This window comes from Mobula hypostoma, chromosome 21 (assembly GCF_963921235.1).
Source record: "Mobula hypostoma chromosome 21, sMobHyp1.1, whole genome shotgun sequence".
Taxonomy (NCBI): Eukaryota; Metazoa; Chordata; class Chondrichthyes; order Myliobatiformes; family Myliobatidae; genus Mobula; species Mobula hypostoma.
In genome coordinates this window covers 63,514,377-63,535,338 of record NC_086117.1, presented here as the reverse complement: position 1 = coordinate 63,535,338, position 20,962 = coordinate 63,514,377, and the positions used below count along the sequence as shown (strand labels likewise).

Sequence of the window (20,962 nt, the reverse complement as noted above, 5' to 3'; positions counted from 1 at the left end):
TATCCCATAACAGTACTGTGTAGGCTTCTCTCCCAATGTTACTTGGTAGGGTTCTGTCCCAGTGTTACAGGGTAGGTTTCTGTCCCAAAGCGGTACTGGGTAGGTTCTGTCCCAGTGTTACTGTGTAGGGCTCTGTCTCCCAGCAGTACTGTGTAAGGTTCTGCCCCAGTGTTATAGGGAATGTCTCTGTCCCACAGCGGTACTGTGTAGGGTTCTGTCCCACAGCTGTACTGGGTAGGGTTCGGTCCCAGTGCAACTGGGTAGGGTTCTGTCCCACAACCTGGGTAGGGTCTGTCCCAGTTCTGGTAGGGCTCTGTCACCCAGTATTGGTAGGTTCTGTCCCACAGTGGGTAGGGTAGGGTCTCTGTCCCCGAGTTGCTGTGTAGGGCTCTGTCACCCAGCAGTATTGTGTAAGGTTCTGTCCCACAAGTGTGCTGGGAAGGGTTCTGTCCAGTGTTACTGGGTAGGGTTCTGTCCCACAGCTGTACTGGGTAGGGTTCTGTCCCACAGCGGGACTGGGTAGGGGTCTGTCCCACAGCGGTACTGGGTAGGGGTCTGTCCCACAGCAGTATTGGGTAGGGTTCTGTCCCACAGCGGGACTGGGTAGGGCTCGATCCCTGTGTTACTTGGTAGGGTTTTGTCCCAGTGCTACTGGGTAGGGTTCTATCCCACAACAGTACTGTGTAGGTTTCTGTCCCAATGTTACTTGGTAGGGTTCTGTCCCAGTGTTTCTGGGTAGGTTCTGTCACACAGCTGTACTGGGTAGGGTTCTGTCCCACAGCAGTATTGGGTAGGGTTCTGTCCAACAGTGGTACTGGGTAGGGTTCTGTCCCACAGCTGTACTGGGTATGGTTCTGTCCCAGTGTTTCTGGGTAAGGTTTTCTCCAGTGTTACTGGTTAGGGTTTTGTCCCAGTGTTACCAGGTAGGGCTCTGTCCCACAGCAGTACTGGGTAGGGTTCTGTCCCACAGCAGTATTGGGTAGGATTCTGTCCCACAGCGGTAATGGGTAGGGCTCTATCCCTGTATTACAGGGCAGGGTTCTGTCCCAGTATTACTGGGTGGAGCTCTGTCCCACAGTGGTACTGGGTAGGGTTCTGTCCCAGTATTAGAGGGTATGGCTCTGTCCCACAGCGGTGCTGGGTAGGGTTCTGTCCCAGTGTTACTGGGAAGGGTTCAGTCCCACAGCTGTAACGGGTAGGGTTCTGTGCCAGTGTTACAGGGTATGGCTCTGTCCCACAGCGGTGCTGGGTAGGGTTCTGTCCCACCGCGGTACTGTGTTAGGTTCTATCCCAATGTTAATGTGTAAGGTTCTGTCCCACAGCAGTATTGTGTCGGGTTCTGTCCCACAGTAGTACTGGATAGGGTTCTATCCCACAGTGGTATAGTTTAGGGTTCTGTCCCAGTGTTACTGGGTAGGGTTCAGTCGCACCGCCATACATTATCGGGTTCTATCCCAGTGTTACTGGATAGGGTTCGGTCCCACAGCCGTACTGGGTAGGGCTCTGTCCCAGAGTTGCTGGGTGGGGTTCTGTCCCAGTGTTATTGGCTGGAGCTCTATCCCACAGTGTTACTTGGTATGGTTCTGTCCCACAGTGGTACGGGGTAGGGCTCTGTCCCCCAACAGTACTGTTTAAGGTTCTGTCCCAGTGTTAGAGGGTAGGGTTCTGTCCCACAGCGGTACTGGGTAGGTTCTGTCCCAGTGTTACTGTGTAGGGCTCTGTCTCCCAGCAGTACTGTGTAAGGTTCTGCCCCAGTGTTATAGGGAATGTCTCTGTCCCACAGCGGTACTGTGTAGGGTTCTGTCCCACAGCTGTACTGGGTAGCGTTCTCTCCCAGTGTAACTAGGTAGGGTTCTGTCACACAGCTGTACTGGGTAGGGTTCTGTCCCAGCGCTACTGGGTAGGGCTCTGTCCCACAACAGTATTGGGTAGGGTTCTGTCCCACAGTGGTACTGGGTAGGGTTCTGTCCCACAGCTGTACTGGGTATGGTTCTGTCCCAGTGTTTCTAGGTAGGGTTTTGTCCAGTGTTACTGGTTAGGGTTTTGTCCCAGTGTTACCGGGTAGGACTCTGTCCCACAGCAGTACTGGGTAGGTGCTGTCCCACAGCAATATTGGGTAGGGTTCTGTCCCACAGCAGTACTGGGTAGGGCTCTATCCCTGTATTACAGGGCAGGGTTCTGTCCCAGTGTTACTGGGTAGGGTTCTGTCGCACAGCTGTACTGGGTAAGGCTCTGTCCCACAGCGGTGCTGGGTAGGGTTCTGTCCCAATGTTACTGGGAAGGGTTCAGTCCCACAGCTGTACTGGGTAGGGTTCTGTCCCAGAGTTACAGGGTATGGCTCTGTCCCACAGCGGTGCTGGGTAGGGTTCTGTCCCACAGTGGTACTGTATTAGGTTCTATCCCAATGTTAATGGGTAAGGTTCTGTCCCACAGCAGTATTGGGTAGGGTTCTGTTCCACAATTGTACTGGATAGGGTTCTGTCCCACAGTGGTACAGTTTAGGGTTCTGTCCCAGTGTTACTGGGTAGGGTTCTGTCCCACCGCCATACAGTGTCGGGTTCTATCCCAATGGATAGGGTTCTGTCCCACAGCGGTACTGGGTAGGGCTCTGTCCCAGAGTTGCTGTGTAGGGCTCTGTCCCCCAGCAGTGCTGTGTATGGTTCTGTCCCAGTGTTACTGCGTAGGGTTCTTCACACATCTGTACTGGGTAGGGTTCTGTCCCAGCGTTACTGGGTAGGGTTCTGTCCCACAGCGGTACTGGGTAGGGTTCTGTCCCACAGTGGTATTGGGTGGGTTCTGTCCCAGTGTTACTGGGTAGGGTTCTGTCACACAGCAGTACTGTGTAGGGCACTATCCCTGTGTTACTTGGTAGGGTTCTGTCCCAATGTTACTGGGTAGAGTTCTGTCCCAGTGTTACTGGGTAGGGCACTGTCCCACAGCTGTACTGGGAAGGGTTCTGTCCCACAGCGGTACTGTTTAGGGTTATGTCCCAGTGCTACTGAGTTGGGTTCTGTCCCACAACAGTACTGGGTAGGGCTCTGTCCCAGAGTTGCTGTGTAGGGCTCTGTACCCCAGCAGTACTGTGTAAGGTTCTGTCCCAGTGTTACTGCGTAGGGTTCTTCCCACAGCTGTACTGGTTAGGGCTCTGTCCCACAGCGGCACTGGGTAGGGGTCTGTCCCACAGCAGTATTGGGTAGGGTTCTGTCCCACAGCGGTACTGTGTAGGTTTCTGTCCCAATGTTACTGGGTAGGGTTCTGTCCCACAGCGGTTCAGGGTAAGGCTCTGTCCCAGAGTTACTGTGTAGTGCTCTGTCCCCCAGCAGTACTGTGTAAGGTTCTGTCCCAGTGTTACTGCGTAGGGTTCTGTCCCACAGCTGTACTGGGTAGGGTTCTCTCCCGGTGTTACTGGGTAGGGTTTTGTCCCAGTGTTACTGCGTAGGGCTCTGTCCCACAGCGGTACTGGGTAGGGTTCTGTCCCACAGCAGTATTGGGTATGGTTCTGTCCCACAGCTGTACTGGGTAGAGCTCTGTACCAGTGTTAGTGTGTAGGGTTTTGACACACAGCGGTACTGGGTAGGGCTCTATCCCTGTGTTACTTGGTAGGGTTCTGTCCCAGTGTTACTCGGTAAGGTTCTGTTCCACAGCGGTACTGGGTAGGGTTCTTTCCCAGAGCGGTACTGTTTAGGGTTTTGTCCCAGGGCTACTGGGTAGGGTTCTATCCCGCAACAGTACTGTGTAGGTTTCTGTCCAAATGTTACTGGGTAGGGTTCTGTCCCACAGCGGTTCTGGGTAGGGCTCTGTCCCAGAGTTACTGTGTAGTGCTCTGTCCCCCAGCAGTAATGTGTAAGGTTCTGTCCCAGTGTTACTGCGTAGGGTTTTGTCCCAGTGTTACTGGGTATGGTTCTGTCCCACAGCGGAACTGGGTAGGGCTCTGTCCTAGTGTTACTACGTAGGGTTTTGTCACACAGTGGTACTGGGTAGGTTTCTATCCCTGTGTTACTTGGTAGGGTTCTGTCCCAGTGTTTCTGGGTAGTTTCTATCACACAGCTGTACTGGGTAGGGTTCCGTCCCAGCGATACTGGGTAGGGCTCTGTCCTACAGCGGTAGTGGTTAGGGTTCTGTCCCTTAGCGGTACTGCGTGGGGTTCTGCCCAAATGTTAATCGTTAGGGCTCTGTTCCACAGCAGTATTGGGTAGGGTTCTGTCCCACAGTGATACTGGGTAGGGTTCTGTCCCACAGGGGTACTGGGTAGGGCTCTGTCCCTGTATTACTGGGCAGGGTTCTGTCGCAGTGTTACTGGGTAGGGTTCTGTCACAAGCTGTACATGGTAGGGTTGTGTCCCAGTGTTACTGGGTAGGGCTCTATCCCCCTGCAGTAATGTGTAAGGTTCTCTCCCAGTGTTACTGGGTAGGACTCTGTCCCACAGCAGTACTGGGTAGGGTTCTGTACCAGTGGTACTGCGTAGGGTTCTGTCCCACAGCGGTACTGGGTAGGGTTCTGTCCCACAGCAGTATTGGGTATGGTTCTGTCCCACAGCGGTATTGGGTAGGGCTCTGTCCCACTGTTAGTGGGTATGGTTTTGTCACACAGCAGTACTGGGTAGGGCTCTGTCCCTGTGTTACTTGGTAGGGTTCTGTCCCAGTGTTACTCGGTAAGGTTCTGTTCCACAGCGGTACTGGGTAGGGTTCTTTCCCAGAGCAGTACTGTTTAGGGATTTGTCCCAGGGCTACTGGGTAGGGTTTTGTCACACAGCGGTACTGGGTAGGGCTCTATCGCTGTGTTACTTGGTAGGGTTCTGTCCCAGTGTTACTGGGTTGGGTTCTGTCCCAGTGTTTCTGGGTATGTTCTATCACACAGCTGTACTGGGTAGGGTTCTGTCCCAGCGTTACTGGGTAGGGCTCTGTTCCACAGCGGTACTGGGTAAGGTTCTGTCCCACAGCAGTACTGCGTGGGGTTCTGCCGCAATGTTAATTGTTAGGGCTCTGTTCCACAGCAGTATTGGGTAGGGTTCTGTCCCACAGTGGTACTGGGTAGGGTTCTGTCCCACAGCTGTACTGAGTAGGGTTCTGTCCCAGTATTACTGGGTAGGATTTTATCCCAGTGTTACTGGGTAGGGCTCTGTCCCACAGCGGTAATGGGTAGGGTTCTGTCCCACAGCAGTATTGGGTAGGGTTCTGTCCCACAGCGGTACTGGGTAGGGCTCTATCCCTGTATTACTGGGCAGGGTTCTGTCCCACAGCGGTATTGGGTAGGGTTCTGTCACACAGCCGTACTGGGTAGGGAGTTGTCCCAGTGTTACTGGTTACGGTTCTGTCACACAGCAGTACTGGGTAGGGTTCTGTCCCAGTGTTACTGGGTAGGGCTCTGTCCCACAGCGGTACTGGGTAGGGTTCTGTCCCACAGCGGTACTGCGTGGGGTTCTGCCCCAATGTTAATCGGTAGGGCTCTGTTCCACAGCGGTATTGGGTAGGGTTCTGTCCCACAGTGGTACTGGGTAGGGTTCTGTCCCAGTGTTACTGAGTAGGGTTCTGTCCCACAGCTGTACTGGATAGGGTTTTGTCCCAGTGTTACTGGGTAGGGCTCTGTCCCACAGCCGTACTGTGTAGGGTTCTGTCCCATAGCAATATTGGGTATGGTTCTGTCCCACAGCGGTACTGGGTAGGGCTCTGTCCCAGTGTTACTGTGTAGGGTTTTGTCACACAGCGGTACTGGGTAGGGCTCTATCCCTATGTTACTTGGTAGGGTTCTGTCCCAGTGTTACTGGGTAGAGTTCTGTCCCAGTGTTACTGGGTAAGGCTCTGTCCCACAGCGGTACTGGGTAGGGTTCTGTCCCACAACAGTACTGTGTATGTTTCTGTCCAAATGTTACTGGGTAGGGTTCTGTCCCACAGCGGTTCTGGGTAGGGCTCTGTCCCATATTTACCGTGTAGTGCTCTGTCACCCAGCATACTGTGTACGTTTCTGTCCCAGTGTTACTGCGTACGGTTCTGTCCCACAGCTGTACTGGGTAGGGGTCTGTACCAGTGTTACTGGATAGGGTTTTGTCCCAGTGTTACTGCGTAGGGCTCTGTCCCACAGCAGTACTGGGTAGGGTTCTGTCCCACAGCGGTACTGGGTAGGGCTCTCCCAGTGTTACTGCGTAGGGTTTTGTCACACAGCGGTACTGGGTAGGGCTATATCCCTGTGTTACTTGGTAGGGTTCTGTCCCAGTGATACTGGGTTGGGTTCTGTCCCAGCGTTACTGGGTAGGGCTCTGTCCCACAGCGGTACTGCATGGGGTTCTGCCCCAATGTTAATCGTTAGGACTCTGTTCCACAGCAGTATTGGGTAGGGTTCTGTCCCACAGCGGTACTGGGTCGGGCTCTATCCCTGTATTACTGGGCAGGGTTCTGTCCCAGTGTTACTGGGTAGGGCTCTGTCCCACAGCGGTACTGGGTAGGGTTCTGTCCCACAGCAGTATTGGGTAGGGTTCTGTCCCACAGCGGTACTGGGTCGGGGTCTATCTCAGTATTACTGGGCAGGGTTCTGTCCCAGTGTTTGTGGGTAGGTTCTGTCACACAGCTGCACTGGGTAGGGTTCTGTTCCAGCGTTACTGGGTAGGGCTCTGTCCCACAGCGGTACTGGGTAGGGTTCTGTCCCAGTATTACTAGGTAGGGCTCTATCCCTGTGTTACTTGGTAGGGTTCTGTCCCAGTGATACTGGGTTGGGTTCTGTCCCAGTGTTAATCATTAGGGCTCTGTTCCACAGTAGTATTGGGTAGGGCTCTATCCCACAGCTGTACTGGGTAGGGTTCTGTCCCAGTATTACAGGGTAGGGTTTTGTCCCACTGTTACTGTGTAGGGCTCTGTCCCACAGCGGTACTGGGTAGGGTTCTGTCCCACAGCAGTATTGGGTAGGGTTCTGTCCCACAGCGGTACTGGGTCAGGCTCTATCCCAGTATTACTGGGCAGGGTTCTGTCCCAGTGTTTCTGGGTAGGTTCTGTCACACAGCTGCACTGGGTAGGGTTCTGTTCTAGCGTTACTGGGTAGGGCTCTGTCCCACAGCGGTACTGAGTAGGGTTCTGTCCCACAGCGGTACTGGGTAGGGCTCTCCCAGTGTTACTGCATAGGGTTTTGTCACACAGCGGTACTGGCTAGGGCTATATTCCTGTGTTACTTGGTAGGGTTCTGTCCCAGTGTTACTGGGTTGGGTTCTGTACCAGTGTTTCTGGGTAGGTTCTGTCACACAGCTGTACTGGGTAGGGTTCTGTCCCACAACAGTACTGTGTAGGTTTCTGACCAAATGTTACTGGGTTGGGTTCTGTCCCACAGCTGTACTGGGTAGGGGTCTGTACCAGTGTTACTGGGTAGGGTTTTGTCCCAGTGTTACTGGGTAGGGTTCTGTCCCACAGCAGTATTGGGTAGTGTTTTGTCCCAGTTTTACTGGGTAGGGTTCGGTCCCACAGTGTTACTGGGTTAGGTTCATTCCCACAGCGCTACTGGGTAGGGCTCTGTCCCACTAGCATTCAATCAGGTCCAGAAGAGATTCACAAGAATGATCCTGGGAATGAAAGGCTTAATCTATGAGGAGCATTTAATGCCTCTGGGCCTTTACCTGCTAGGGTTTAGATGAATTATGAGAGTTTTCATTGCAAGGCCAAGACAGAGTGCAGCCTCAGAATGCAAGGATGTCCCTTTCAAACAGAGAAGAGGAGGAATTTCTTTCACTGAAGGACGGAGAATCTGTTGGATTCACAATCACTGACAGTGGTGGAAGCCAAGTCGTTGGGTGTATTCAAGGCGGATGTTGGAATTGTCAGGGCATCAGAGGTTGTGGGGAGAATGGGGTTGAGAGGGATGATAAATCAGCCATGATGGAATGGTGAAGCAGACTCGATGGCCTAATTTTTCTCCTATGTCTTATGACTTTATGATATAAACCCAATTAAAATTAATGGACAGCAATGCATTTCTAAGATGGGGTGATGTGGGACTTGGAGGGAAATCCAGGGAATCCATAGGTGTGCCTGCTGGCTTTGACCTTCATGGTGTCGGAGGTCATGGGTTTTGAAAGTGTTGTCGGAGTATTCAACACCGCTCCGTAGATAATTTAAAAGACAACAGGAACAGAAGGCAGCACTCTCCCACACTATTCCAATATTCCTCACCATTGATATACGAGCGCTCAGGAAATACAAACAATGCCATAGTTCACAGCCCTGACCTGAACCATCACAAACGTAACACCCTTTACTCCGAAATGTTGATCCTTCATTATAACAGAAATAGCCAACCTTCAAACTCTTTCTCCCATTGGGCAGAAGATACAAAAGGCTGGAATACAATACATTCAGTATTGTACAAAAGTATTAGGCACATGTATATAGCTAGGGTGGGGAAGAATGTGCCCACGATGTATTGGGCTTAGTCTGCGACTCTCTGCAGATTCTGGATGGGAGGTGTATGGAGGGATATGGTCCGTGTGCAGGTCAGTGGGACTAGGCAGAAAATGGTTCGGCACAGCCAAGAAGGGCCAAAAGGCCTGTTTCTGTGCTGTAGTTTCTATGGTTTCTATTCTCACGTTCCTGTGCATCTGAATTGCAATATCAGATCATGGGGCACCCAATCAGGACATTTCCAACCTTTAGTCAATCCAAACCCCTCTACAATATGTCTAATTATATGCTCATAAACATTTCAATGCTCTTCGCTAATGTCACCAGTATTAATACAAAATGTTTCCTTTAAGATTCCCTTGCATGGGTATTTCCATTGTGGGCTGTTCAGGGTCTGATAACCTACAGGAAACAAAGAGTAGACTAGAGGCCATAACATATAGGAGAAGAATTAGGCCATTCAGCCCACTGAGTCTGCTCCACCATTTCATTATGGCTGATTTATTATCTCTCTCATCCCTATTCTCCTGCCTTCTCCCTGAGACCTTTGACACCCTGGCTAATCAAGAATCTATCAATCTTCACTTTAAATATACCCAATGACTTGGCCTCCATAGACACCTGTTGCAATAAGCTCCACAGTTTAAAGGGAGAGGGGAGGGAATGGGAAGCTCCAGAGAAATATTCAGTAATGATCAGTAAACCAGTTGTTTGGAATCAAATGACCCTGCCCTAGTGTGTGTGTGTGTGTATGTATATACACAACCACACACACACACACCCCAAAGGCTTTTGCACAGTACTGTAAAACCTTCAGTATTTGTTCAAAAATCCAAAACCTGATACCTATAGCAGTCTAAAAGGAGACTGTCAGTCAATTGGACTCAACTTGAACTGCTATAAGCAGTGATTTCCAACCACCGGTCTAAACAGCTTATTAGGGGAATGCAAACTTCACACCTTGGCTGTAGTTCAATTCCATTCAGTGACTGGGTCAGGTCTGAGCCAAGTGCAAGTGCTGAGATAGCAGTATGATAACTGGATCAGACCAATGTTAACAATGAGATTGCTGCATGTAATTTACTGGCGTATAAGAACACATTCATCCTCTTCATTTTATAAAATTATCCAAAACCAGGAGTGCCAATTCTAACCTTCGCCATTTCTTTGAAAACACTGGATAGTAAAGGTTTTACTTCCTGAATATTTATCAGCATATCTTATGGATTATCATGAAAATCACCAGCACCATCATGCAGATGCTGGAAATCCAAAGCAACACACACAAAATGCTGGAAGAACTCAGCAGGTCAGGCAGCATCTATGGAAAAGACAAGCAGTTGACGTTTCAGGCTGAGACCCTTCTTCAGAACTGGAATATAAAACCAACCTGATGGCATGAACATCAATTTCTCAAAATTCGAGTAAATTCCACCCCTCCCCAGCTCCATTCCCCAGTCCGTTTCCCTCTCTCACCTTACCTCCTTACTAGCCCATTACCTCCCTCTGGTGCTTCCCCCCAACTTCCCTTTCTTCCATGGTCTTCCACCCTCCCCTATCAGACTCCCCCTCCTCCAGCCTTTTATCTCTTCCACCAATTAACTTCCCAGCTCTTTACATCACCTCTCCCCCTCTCCCAGTTTCATCTGACACCTTGTACTTTTTCCTTCCATCCCCCCACTTTCTTACACTAACCTCACCTTTTCCTCCAGTCCTAATGAAGGGTCTCGGCCCAAAACGTTGACTGTACTCTTTTCCATAGATGCTGCCTGGCCTACTGAGTTCCTCCAGCATTTTGTGTGTGTTGCACAAAAATGACCATGAAATTTCCCTATCGTGCACCATTTTTTAAAATCAACTACATTTATTTCAATTCATAATTCAAGTCAGTTAAAATGTTGCCCACAATGTAAGCTGAAAAGTGTTCTGTCTTGTCCAGCATACCTGGGCATGTTTAGGCTCGGCAGATGCTGCATGGCAGGTTCTAGAAAAGCTATACATTTCCGTGAAGAATTTTGATATTTGAGACAGATATTTCCCAGAGTAACTGATGCCAAGATTAAGGAAGGCATTTTTATTGGTCCACAAATCAAACAGGTCATCAATGACAGACAATTCGAAGAACTTCTAGTGGGACCAGAGAAAATCATGTGCAAGGCATTCAAAGATGTTGTGGAAAATTTTCTTGGCAACTACAGAGCACCGAACTACGTGCAGCTGGTTGACAACATGCTTCAAGCATACAAAACCATGAAGTGCAACATGTCACTAAAGACTAATTTCCTGCATTCCCATTTAGACTTCTTCCCTGCAAATCTTGGCGCTGTCAGCGAAGAGCATGGTGAGAGGTTTCACCCGGACATTGAGAAATGGTATCAGGGCAACTATTGAACTATTGCAAAAAGTTAGCACTGTTATGCAATTAAACACATTAAATAAGAGTTAATATCTATTTTTTCTCCAAATTCCTACGTAATACAAGTAGTCTGAAATTATATTTGTGTTTTGCTTCAAGCAGTCTATCATAAACGAAAAAAATTCTGAAGGACAACCCTTTTGAGAAAATTTGTTTTCCAGTGCAATCTATCATGAGCTGGCCATCTGTGGCAACAGACTCCAGAGATTCACCAGCCTCCAGGTGAAGAAATGCTTCATCTAAATTCTTAAGGGAATCTTTTTATTCTTAGGCTGTGCCCTCTGGTCCTCGACTCTCCCACAAAGAGAAGTATCCTCTCCACCCTGTGCAGAGTAATAAATACAGCTTCTCAGCACTAGAGACTCTGGGATATAAGTCCATTAGACATACAGTACAAGCAGAATTAGGCCACTTGGCCTGTCCAGTCTGTTCCGCCATTTCACTATGGCTGATTTATTATCTCCCTCAACCCTATCTCCTGCCTTCTCCACATAGGCTTTGACACCCTTACTAATCAGCAAAAGAAGGTACAGGAGTCTCAGGTTCCACACCACCAGGTTCAGGAACAGTCACTGCCCCTCAACCAGGCTCTTGAACCAAAGGGGATAACTTCACTCAACTTCATTTGCCCAATTTTAATCTTCCCACAACCTCTGGACTCAACTTTCAGGAACTCTTCATCCCTTGTTCTTGATGTTATTGCTAATTTATTTATTATTATTTCTTTCACACAGATGTAGAAGGATTCTTCATTGCTGTTTCCATAACAATTTTGTTTAACTAGTCAGGATTGTTAGCCCTGAGCTGAAAGCCCCCCCGCCAAACTGATGGACCACTCTTATTCTGGCCTCTACTCTTTGACCTGTTTGTCATGGGTGACCCTACCAAGAGCCAAAGCACAAGGCCCTGACTCCAGCCAACATAGCTCTCCTAGTCATTGAGGCACACAAGCCTCCAAACCCTACAACGAGGTTATGTCCTCTCAGAGGTTTTTATTTGCAGAAGTTAAACAAAATTTATGTTTTACCAGATAGATTTTAATTTTATTTATATTTAGAGACACATCAATGGTGTTGAGGTTGAGACCTTTAACGTCCTAGGAGTGAACATCACTAATAATCGATGCAGCTGCAAAGAAATTATATTTCATTCTGAGTTTGTGGAAATTCAGTCTGTCACCAAAGCCACTCACAGATTTCTATAGATGTACCATGGAGAGCATTCTAACTGGCTGCATCACCTCTGGTAAGGTGCACTGTACAGGATTGCTATAAGCTGCAGGAAGTTGTGAACTCGGTCAGCTGCATCATGAGCTCTAGCCTCCCCAGCCTCAAGGAGCAATGCCTCAAAAAGAGGGCATCCATCATTTAAGGACCCCCACCACCCAGGACATGCCCTCTTCTCATTGCTATCACCAGGGAGGAGGTACAGAATCAACAATTCAGGAACAGCTTCTTCCCCTCTGCCATCTGATTTCTGAATGGACATTGAACCCATGAACACTACCTCACTACTTTTTTTTCCCTCTCTTTTGCACGACTTATTTAAATTTTCTTACTGTAATTTACAGTTTTTGTTATGTACAACAAATTTCACAACCTATGCCAGTGATATTAAATCTGATTCTGATTCTGTCCATAGCTACACCATGGCCAAGAAATCTCACCAACACCTCTATTTGCTCAGGAGGCTAAAGGAATCTGACATGTCCCCTTTGCCCCTTACCAATCATTATTGATGCACCATGAGTTAGTCTGGCGACTGCTCTACCTGTGACGTCAAGAACTGCAGGGCTTTGGACACAGCTCATCACATTGCGGCAACCATTCTGTCCTCCATAGACTCTGTCTACACTTCTCACTGCCTCAGTAAAGCAGCCAGCATAATCAAAAACCCCACCAATCCTGAACATTAGCTCGGGCCAGGTTGTCAGGGTTCAGCTCAACAATTCAGGAACAGCTTCTTCCCCTCTACTCTGCGAGATCTGCTCACTGTACTGAACTGAGTCTGTGACCTGCAACTATCAGGCTCTTGGACCGGCTACAGTGATGACCAGCTTTGTAATTTTCGAGAACTTCAATTCTGAATGTTATCTTCTTACTTCTGTTTGCACAACTTGGTATTTCTTTCCCTGCACATTGGGTGTTTGATGGTCCTTTTAAATGGGTTCTATTGGGTTTCTTTGTTTTCTGGTTGCCAGAAAGGAAATAGATTTCAAGGTTGGATACATACTTTGATAATAAATATTCTTTAAACTTGTCCCCCATTCCCATCAGACACCTGTGGAATTCATTGCCACAGGGCAGCTGTGGAGGCCAAGTCATTGGGTATATTTATGGCAGATTGGGGCTGAGAGGGAAAATGGAACAACCATGATAAAATGGTGGAGAAGACTTAATGGACCAAATGACCTAATTCTCCTGCTATATCTTATGCTGTTATGGTCTAAGATACAAAACCCTGGAAGCACATACACCACCAGGCTCAAGGGCGGCTTTACTCCACTGTTATAAGACTGTTGAATAGTTCCTTATTAAGATGGACACTTAACCACAATCTGGTTACAAAAAGTAGTGGATTTTGCTAATCCATCACAGGTAAAGCCCTCCACACCATTGAGCACATATACAGTACATGAAACACTGTTGCAGGAAGGCACATCCATCATCAGAATTCCCCACCACCCAGGTCATGCTCACTTCTCGCAGTTGCCATCAGGAAGAAGGTACAGTAACCTCAGGATTTGCACCATCAGGTTCAGGAACAGTTACTACCCCTCATCCATTAAGCTCTTGAACCAAAGGGGATAACTTCACTTGCTCCATCATTGAACTGTTCCCACAACCTATGGACTCATTTTCAAGGACTCTTCATTTCATGTTCTCGATATTTATTGCTTATTTATTATTTTTTTTATTTATTATTTCTTTCTTTTTGTATTTGCAGTTTGTTGTTTTCTGCACTTTCATTGATTCTGTTGTGGTTACTATTCTATAGTTAATAAAAATTGAGTATGCTCACAAGAAAATGAATGTCAGTGTTGTATATGGTGACATACAGTTGCAAGAAAAAGTTTGTGAATCCTTTGCAATGACCTAGTTTTCTGCATTAATTATTCACTAAATGTGGTCTGATTTTCATCTATGTCATAATAATAGGCAAACACAATCTGCCTAAACTAAAACACAAGGAATTCTGCGGATGCTGGAAATTCAAGCAACACACATCAAAGTTGCAGGTGAACACAGCAGGCCAGGCAGGGTCCTGACGAAGGGTCTCGGCCTGAAACATCGACTGTACCTCTTCCTAGAGACGCTGCCTGGCCTGCTGCGTTCACCAGCAACTTTGATGTGTGCTGCCTAAACTAATAACACACAAACAATTGTACTTCTCGTCAATACTAAGCACACCATTTAAACAATTGCAGCGTGGGTTCAAAAAAGTATGTGATCCTCTGGGGTAATGCCTTTTCACAAAACCTATTTGGAGTCAGGTGTTCCAATCAATGAGATGAGATTGGAGGTGAGGGTTGTAGAGGCGCCCTGCCCTATAAAAAAGACAAAAAGTCAGGTTACTGACAAAGCCTGCTCTTCTCAAGAAAGATCTGTTTATGTGCAGCATACCTCGATCAAAACAACTTTCGGAGAACCTTAGAAAAAGACTTGTAGAGATGCAGGAAGCTGGAAAAGGGTACAAAAGCATTTCTAAAGACCTGACTGTTCATCAGTCCACTGCCAGAGAAGTTGTCTACAAATGGAGGAACCACAGTACTGTTGCTACTCTCCATAGGAGTGGGCATCCTGCAAAAATCACACCAAGAGCACAATGTGCAATGCTGAGTGAGGTGAAGAAGGACCCAAGGGTACCAGCAAAAGACCTGTAGAGATCTCTTAGAACTTGCCAAAATCTCTGTTCACGTGTTCACTATAAGGAAAACATCAAACAAGAAAGGTATTCATGGATGGACACCATGGAGAAAACCACTGCTCTCCAAAACAAAAAAAATGCTGCACATCTCAAGTTTGCAAAAGCCCACCTGAATGTTCCACAATGCTTCTGAGACAACATTCTGTGAATGGATGAGACAAAAGTTGAACTTTTTGACAGAAATGCACACCGCCACGTTTGGAGGAAAAAGGGCACTGCACACCAACACCAAAACCTCATCCCAACTGCGAAGCATGGTTGGAAGGAGCATCATGGTTTGGGGCTGCTTTGCTGCCTCAGGGCCTGGACGGCTTGCAATCGTTGAGGGAAAAATAAATTCAAAATTGTATCCTGACATTTTACAGGAGGATGTCAGGGTAGCAGTACGTCACGTGAAACTTAATAGAAGTTGGATGATGCAACAAGACAATGATCCAAAACACAAGAGTCAATCAACCAGAGAATGGCTTAAAAAGAAGAAAATTCATGTTTTGAAATGGCCAACTCAGAGTCCAGACTTTAACTCAATTGAGATGCTGTGGTATGTCATGAAGAGGGCTGTTCTTGCAAAGTATCCAAGAAATATTGATGAACTAAAACAGTTTTGTATGGATAATAGTCTAAAATTCCTCCTTGGTGTTGTACAAGTCTGATCAGCAACTACAGGAAATGTTTGATGGAGGTTATTGCTGCTAAAGGAGGTTCTACCAGTTATTAAATACAAGGGTTCACATACTTTTCCAGTATGGACTATGAATGATTAAACAATGTGTTCAAGAAAGAAATGAAAAGTACAATTGTATGTGTTATTAGTTTAGGCAGATTGTATTTGTCTATTATTGTGACTCAGATAAAGATCAGACCACATTTTATAGTAATTAATGCAGAAAAACCAGGTAATTGCAAACAGATCACATTTTTCTTTCATAATAAATTTACTTTGATATGGTCTTGCACATTATTGTCTAGCTACACGCACTTCCTCTAATACTTTACTTTGCATTCTATTATTGACTGGCCTTTTATTGCCTCACTCCTGATGTGGCTTCCCCATCGTACATTGGGGGACCGCTTCCTTGAGCACCTCCATTCCATCTGACACAATTATTTTGTAATTAATTTAGATCACTTTGTAGAGATCGGTTTTCACTTTGACACAAAAGAGTCTTTTTCTTTTGATCAGTGTCAAAAAAAGCCAAATTAAAACCACTGTGATTCAATGTTGTAAAACAATGAAACATGAAAACTTCAAGGGGGTGAACACTTTATAGGCTGTGTGTGTGTGTGTGTGTGTGTGTGTGTGTGTGTGTGTGTGTGTATCTATATATATTTATTCACACATATACCGTAAATCCGTTTTTCCCCTATTATTATGTATTCCAATGTTCTGCTGCCGTTACAAAGAAAACAAATTTGGAGGTACTTGAGGTGGGTACAATTACAGTATTTAAAATACATTAGGTAGGTTCACAGATAAGGATATACTCTGGAATTCAGAAGAATGAGGAGTAATCTCATTGAAATCTATTGAATGCTGAAAGACCTCAATAGGGTGGATGTGGAGATGATGTTTCCTATGGTGGGGGGAGTCTAAGACCAGATGACACAGCTTCAGAATGGAGGGACATTCAGTTGGAACGGCAATGAGGAGGAATTGCTTTAGCCAGAGGGTGGTGAATCTGTAAAATTCACTACTGCAGGTGGTTGTGGATTCCAAGTCTTTGGGTATATTTAAGGCAAGGGTTCATAGATTCTTAATTAGTCAGGGCATGAAGGGATATGGGCAGAAGGCAGGAGTTTGGGGTTGAGAGGAAAATGGATCAGCTATGGTAGAACAAACTCAATTGGCCAAATTGGCCTAATTCTGCTCCTATATCTTATGGTATAAGAGAGTTGATTAGCCAGTTGGGACTAACTGATGAAGGGGCCTCGGTCAGCATGGACAAGTTGGGCCAAGGAGCTTGTTTTCATGCTGGATTACCTTGTTCCAGGGGTCCATGGTCCCTTTGCTTAATGATATTGGTCCATGGCATCAAAAAGGTTGAGAATCCCGGCTCTATAGAAACAGGTGCACATGGAGCAAACATCACTGCATTCCTTAATCAAAAAGAAGACAAACTTGTAGGGTTGCTGAGAGAACTGAAAGTGGGAATGGCATTCACTAGTGGCGTGAAATGGCTTCTGTTAGGCAATACTTCCAATGGAGGGTGGAAGAAAGGGGACATCATACCACCAGTGACCTGATCATGTCTTGGTTACAGACGATGCTCAAATCTTTAATCTTCGGAGTTCCCTAGTGTGTAGGATTGCAAGAGGCTGCAGAGGATGACAGAGTCAGACAGCTCCATCAGAGTGCATGGCCCTCCCCTTCGTACAGGATATCTTCAAAAGGTGGTGCCCCAAGAAGGTAAGGACCCTCACCACTCGGATGTGGCCCTCATCTCATTACTTCTGTCAGAGGGGAGGTACAGGAGCCTGAAGACTCCCCCTGCCCCATCACTTTTCTGAACATTCCATGGAATGGGTTTGGCCTTTTTAGAGCTACACACACAAAGTGCTGGAAGACTCAACAGGTCAGACAGCATCTATGGAAATGAATAGACAGTCGGTTATTTACTTAAATTGTCATTTACAGATTTGCCTTAAAATGACAAACTTCGTCATATGTCAGTGAAAGTAAATTTTATTCTGACTCCTGCCTACTGTACCTTGAAGCTCTGTGTATCTGATAAAAGGTTCCCTCCCATCCCCATCAAAATTATATGAAACTAACGATCACTTTTATCAAAATACAGAAAATGTCCCAAAACATTATGACATCATATAAACACCGTCAATCTTTTGCTGCACTGTCTTTTTGTGAGTCCACAACCAATGGACTCACTCTCAAGGACTCTTTATCTTCTGTTCTCGATATTTATTGCTTATTTATTTATTATTATTATTTTCCTTTTGCATTTGCAGTTTGTTGTCACACTGGCTGAATGCCCAAGTTGATGCTGTTATGGTTATAATCCTATAGATTTATTGTGAATGCCCACAAGAAAATGAATCTCAGGGTTGTATATGATGACATATACAGTGTGGACTTCTGAACTTTGCCTAACCTCATTTGAGGCTTTATCTGAATTTTAAAAGTCAAGATTTTAAATATAATACTAGTGATCAGCTTTTCATTAAAATACAGAAAACTTACAGAAACATTACATTTCTCTTCCCATTGTTACCATTAGGGAGGAGGTACAGAAGCCTGCAGGCACACACTCAAATAATTCAGGAACAGCTTCTTCCCCTCTGTCATCCAATTTCTGAATGGATATTGTACCCATGAACACTACCTCACTACTTTCTATTTTTTGCACTACATATTTATTTTATATTTATATATGTATATATATATATATATATATATATATATATACACACACACACACTTACTGTAATTCACAGCTTTTTTCCTATTATCATGTATTGCAATGTGCTGCTGCCACAAAATTAACAAATTTCATGACATATGCCGGTGATATTAAACCTGATTCTGATCATATAAACGTAGTTGAGATTGCTGCCTGTGCAGAAGCGATGTTGCACAGTATTGACCGAGGCCTTATACCCAGCACAAAACACGAGGTTAAGCAACCTCAGTACGTACGAAAAATGTCAACTGTCCGTTCTGCATTAACTACACCAGAATCATAATCAGGCTTAATATCACCGGCATATGCCATGAAATTTGTTAAGTAAATATATATGCAAATTACAGCTGTGTGTGTGTGTGTGTGTGTGTGTGTGTATATATATATATATATATATATATATATATATTTTGCAAAAATAGAAATAAAAAGTAGTGAGGTATGGTTCATGGGTTCAATGTCCATTCAGAAATCTGATGGCTGAGGGGAAGAAGCTGTTCCTGAATCACTGAGTGGGTGTCTTCAGACTCCTGTACCATCCTCCTGATGATAGCATGTCCTGGGTGGTGGGAGTCTCTAATAATGGTTGCCGCCTTTTTGAGACACTACTCCTTGAAGATGTCCTGGATACTACAGAGGCTAATGCCCAGCACCTAAAAAAATACCAAATGTCAAAAGCACACAATGTGTGTGGTTTTCAGTCAAGCTTTTAATGAAAAGATTGTAAAATAACAGATTTTGACTGCTGTACATTAAGACTGTAACTATCTGAATGCCGAATCCAGCATACATTTATGATACATGACATTTTCTTTAACTGCAGATATTGCAGCTCGACCTGAATTCAAGCTTTTTTTTGTGCGAAAAAGTAACGATTTGTGAACTCAGACAAAAAAAAATGGTAAAAATACTGTTACCTGAAGCCACGAGGCAAGATATGGAATGCTCGACCTGCAGTAACTTAGGATGATTGTGCATTGTGACATGAGAAAGAAACACGTTGTATTAAATACAATAAACATATTACATCTTCAATGCAAAGCCAAAAAGGAAAAAAATTATTGTCCAGTCTTTTCGCAAACAATGTCTTCACAGGTTATGCGGTTTATGGCTATGTGGTAAATTTCTGAGATTTTTTTTTCTTCTTCTCTGGAAAGAGGTACAACCTATACAGCATATTGCATAATGGATTGAAAAATAAAGGTGAACAGTGTGTATAGAATTCAAAAACAGAAATAAATACATTCATTACTGCAAATACATATATATTGATAAAAAGAACACTGTCAAAAAAGTGTTAATTTTGCACCATTTTTGTCAGAAAGTTGCATCTTGCTGAGGTCTGAAGCTGTTGAAAAGTTTATATGTAAACAATGAGATAAATACATAATTTTTTGAATCACATGAGGTTCTTTTTTATACTCATTAAAATGTGCTTTGGTTTAAAAATAGTTATCTTTTTTGTGAATTTGGGTATGAGCTTTTTTTTTTAACTTTTATACAACTCTCAAAATTAAGTTGGAACAGAACAAGATAAACACAAAAAAAACAGGACAAATAACTACAGCCTATTTTCTTTTTTTTTTTGCATGAGCTGCCTAACCTCTTCTGAGGCTCTTTGCGTGTATCTGAAAAAAGTACCCCTCCCACTCCCTCCCTCCCCCATCAAAATCTTTAAATATGAAACTAGTGTTCTGTTTCTCAATAAAATACAGAAAATGTCCTGATACTTTACGACATCATATAAACGTAGTTGAGATTACTGCACTGTGCAGGTGCCGGACAATCCCTGAATTATGAATCCTTATTGTCACAGTTTGGAAAGTTTTTTTCTTTACTTACTTGTATTTTTATTCTTAAATGTTCCTTTGAATAAAAATCTATCGACTGTGATTCTACATACCTACTCAAAAAGAAAGCTCCTGTACAATACCTTTGCTGTACACAGACATAATGTCGTACTTGTTTTAAGTGCTGAGAACGATCCTGCACTCTTCTCATCTGCTTAATCTGTAATCACTAGTTTAGATCTCCGTTCCATTCCAACATATATATATATAATATATATATTAAATATATATATTTAAAACAAAAACAAAAAAGTACTTTAGGAAAAGAAAGGAATGGCTGTCGCTAAACCTGCCCTAGTGTCCCTTTGGAAAAATAAATCAGTCCCTGACCTCACGTTCTAGGACGATTTTCCACCACAACCTTCCCATAAACATGATTTTACATAAGGGATCTTATCCATACAAGTTGCCTTCTTCTCAGTACCTATACTCAGCTTTCGCAGGTCACAGAAGGTATTTTTTTCCATCGGGACTTGTACAATGTTTGACTTACTGAATTGTTAAAAGTGAGAGCCCATTAACAAATAAACACCAAAGAAACACAAAATAATCCCTAAACCAGCCCTATATATATTTAATTAAAAAAAAGCTTTCTGTATTTTTGTGTTAGGGCGCTTTAGGTGCGTTCTGACAGATATTTTGTAAACTTTTTTTTCCAGCAAGTTACTTTGGGAAACTGTTCCAATCAAAGCCATCAATATTCACCATTGCGTGCCCCTGACTCATTGCAGTCTTTTGGTTCCATCAGGAATGTACAGCTATTAGATATAAGATAAAAGGTCACTATTCTCCACTTTGAACTCCTGTACCATGCTAATAACAAGTGTAGGTCTTCACTGGATAGCAGACCTATGTAAACACCAGTTTAACCCTTTCCACGTCATGCTAGTTCTTCTTCTTTATCGTTATCTCTTGGGTTGAGCAGCTCACCAGTAAAAAGCTATTGAAAATAGAAGTCCCCCCCTCCCACCCCCTTCA

At 45.1% G+C, this 20,962-nt stretch overlaps 1 protein-coding gene across 1 annotated transcript in view; it reads right to left on the bottom strand.

Annotated features, from left to right (window-relative positions):
- The window catches only part of hic2 (hypermethylated in cancer 2), a 322,552-nt gene that overhangs the window by 120,291 nt on the left and 181,299 nt on the right, over positions 1-20,962 (bottom strand). The window lies entirely within an intron of this gene.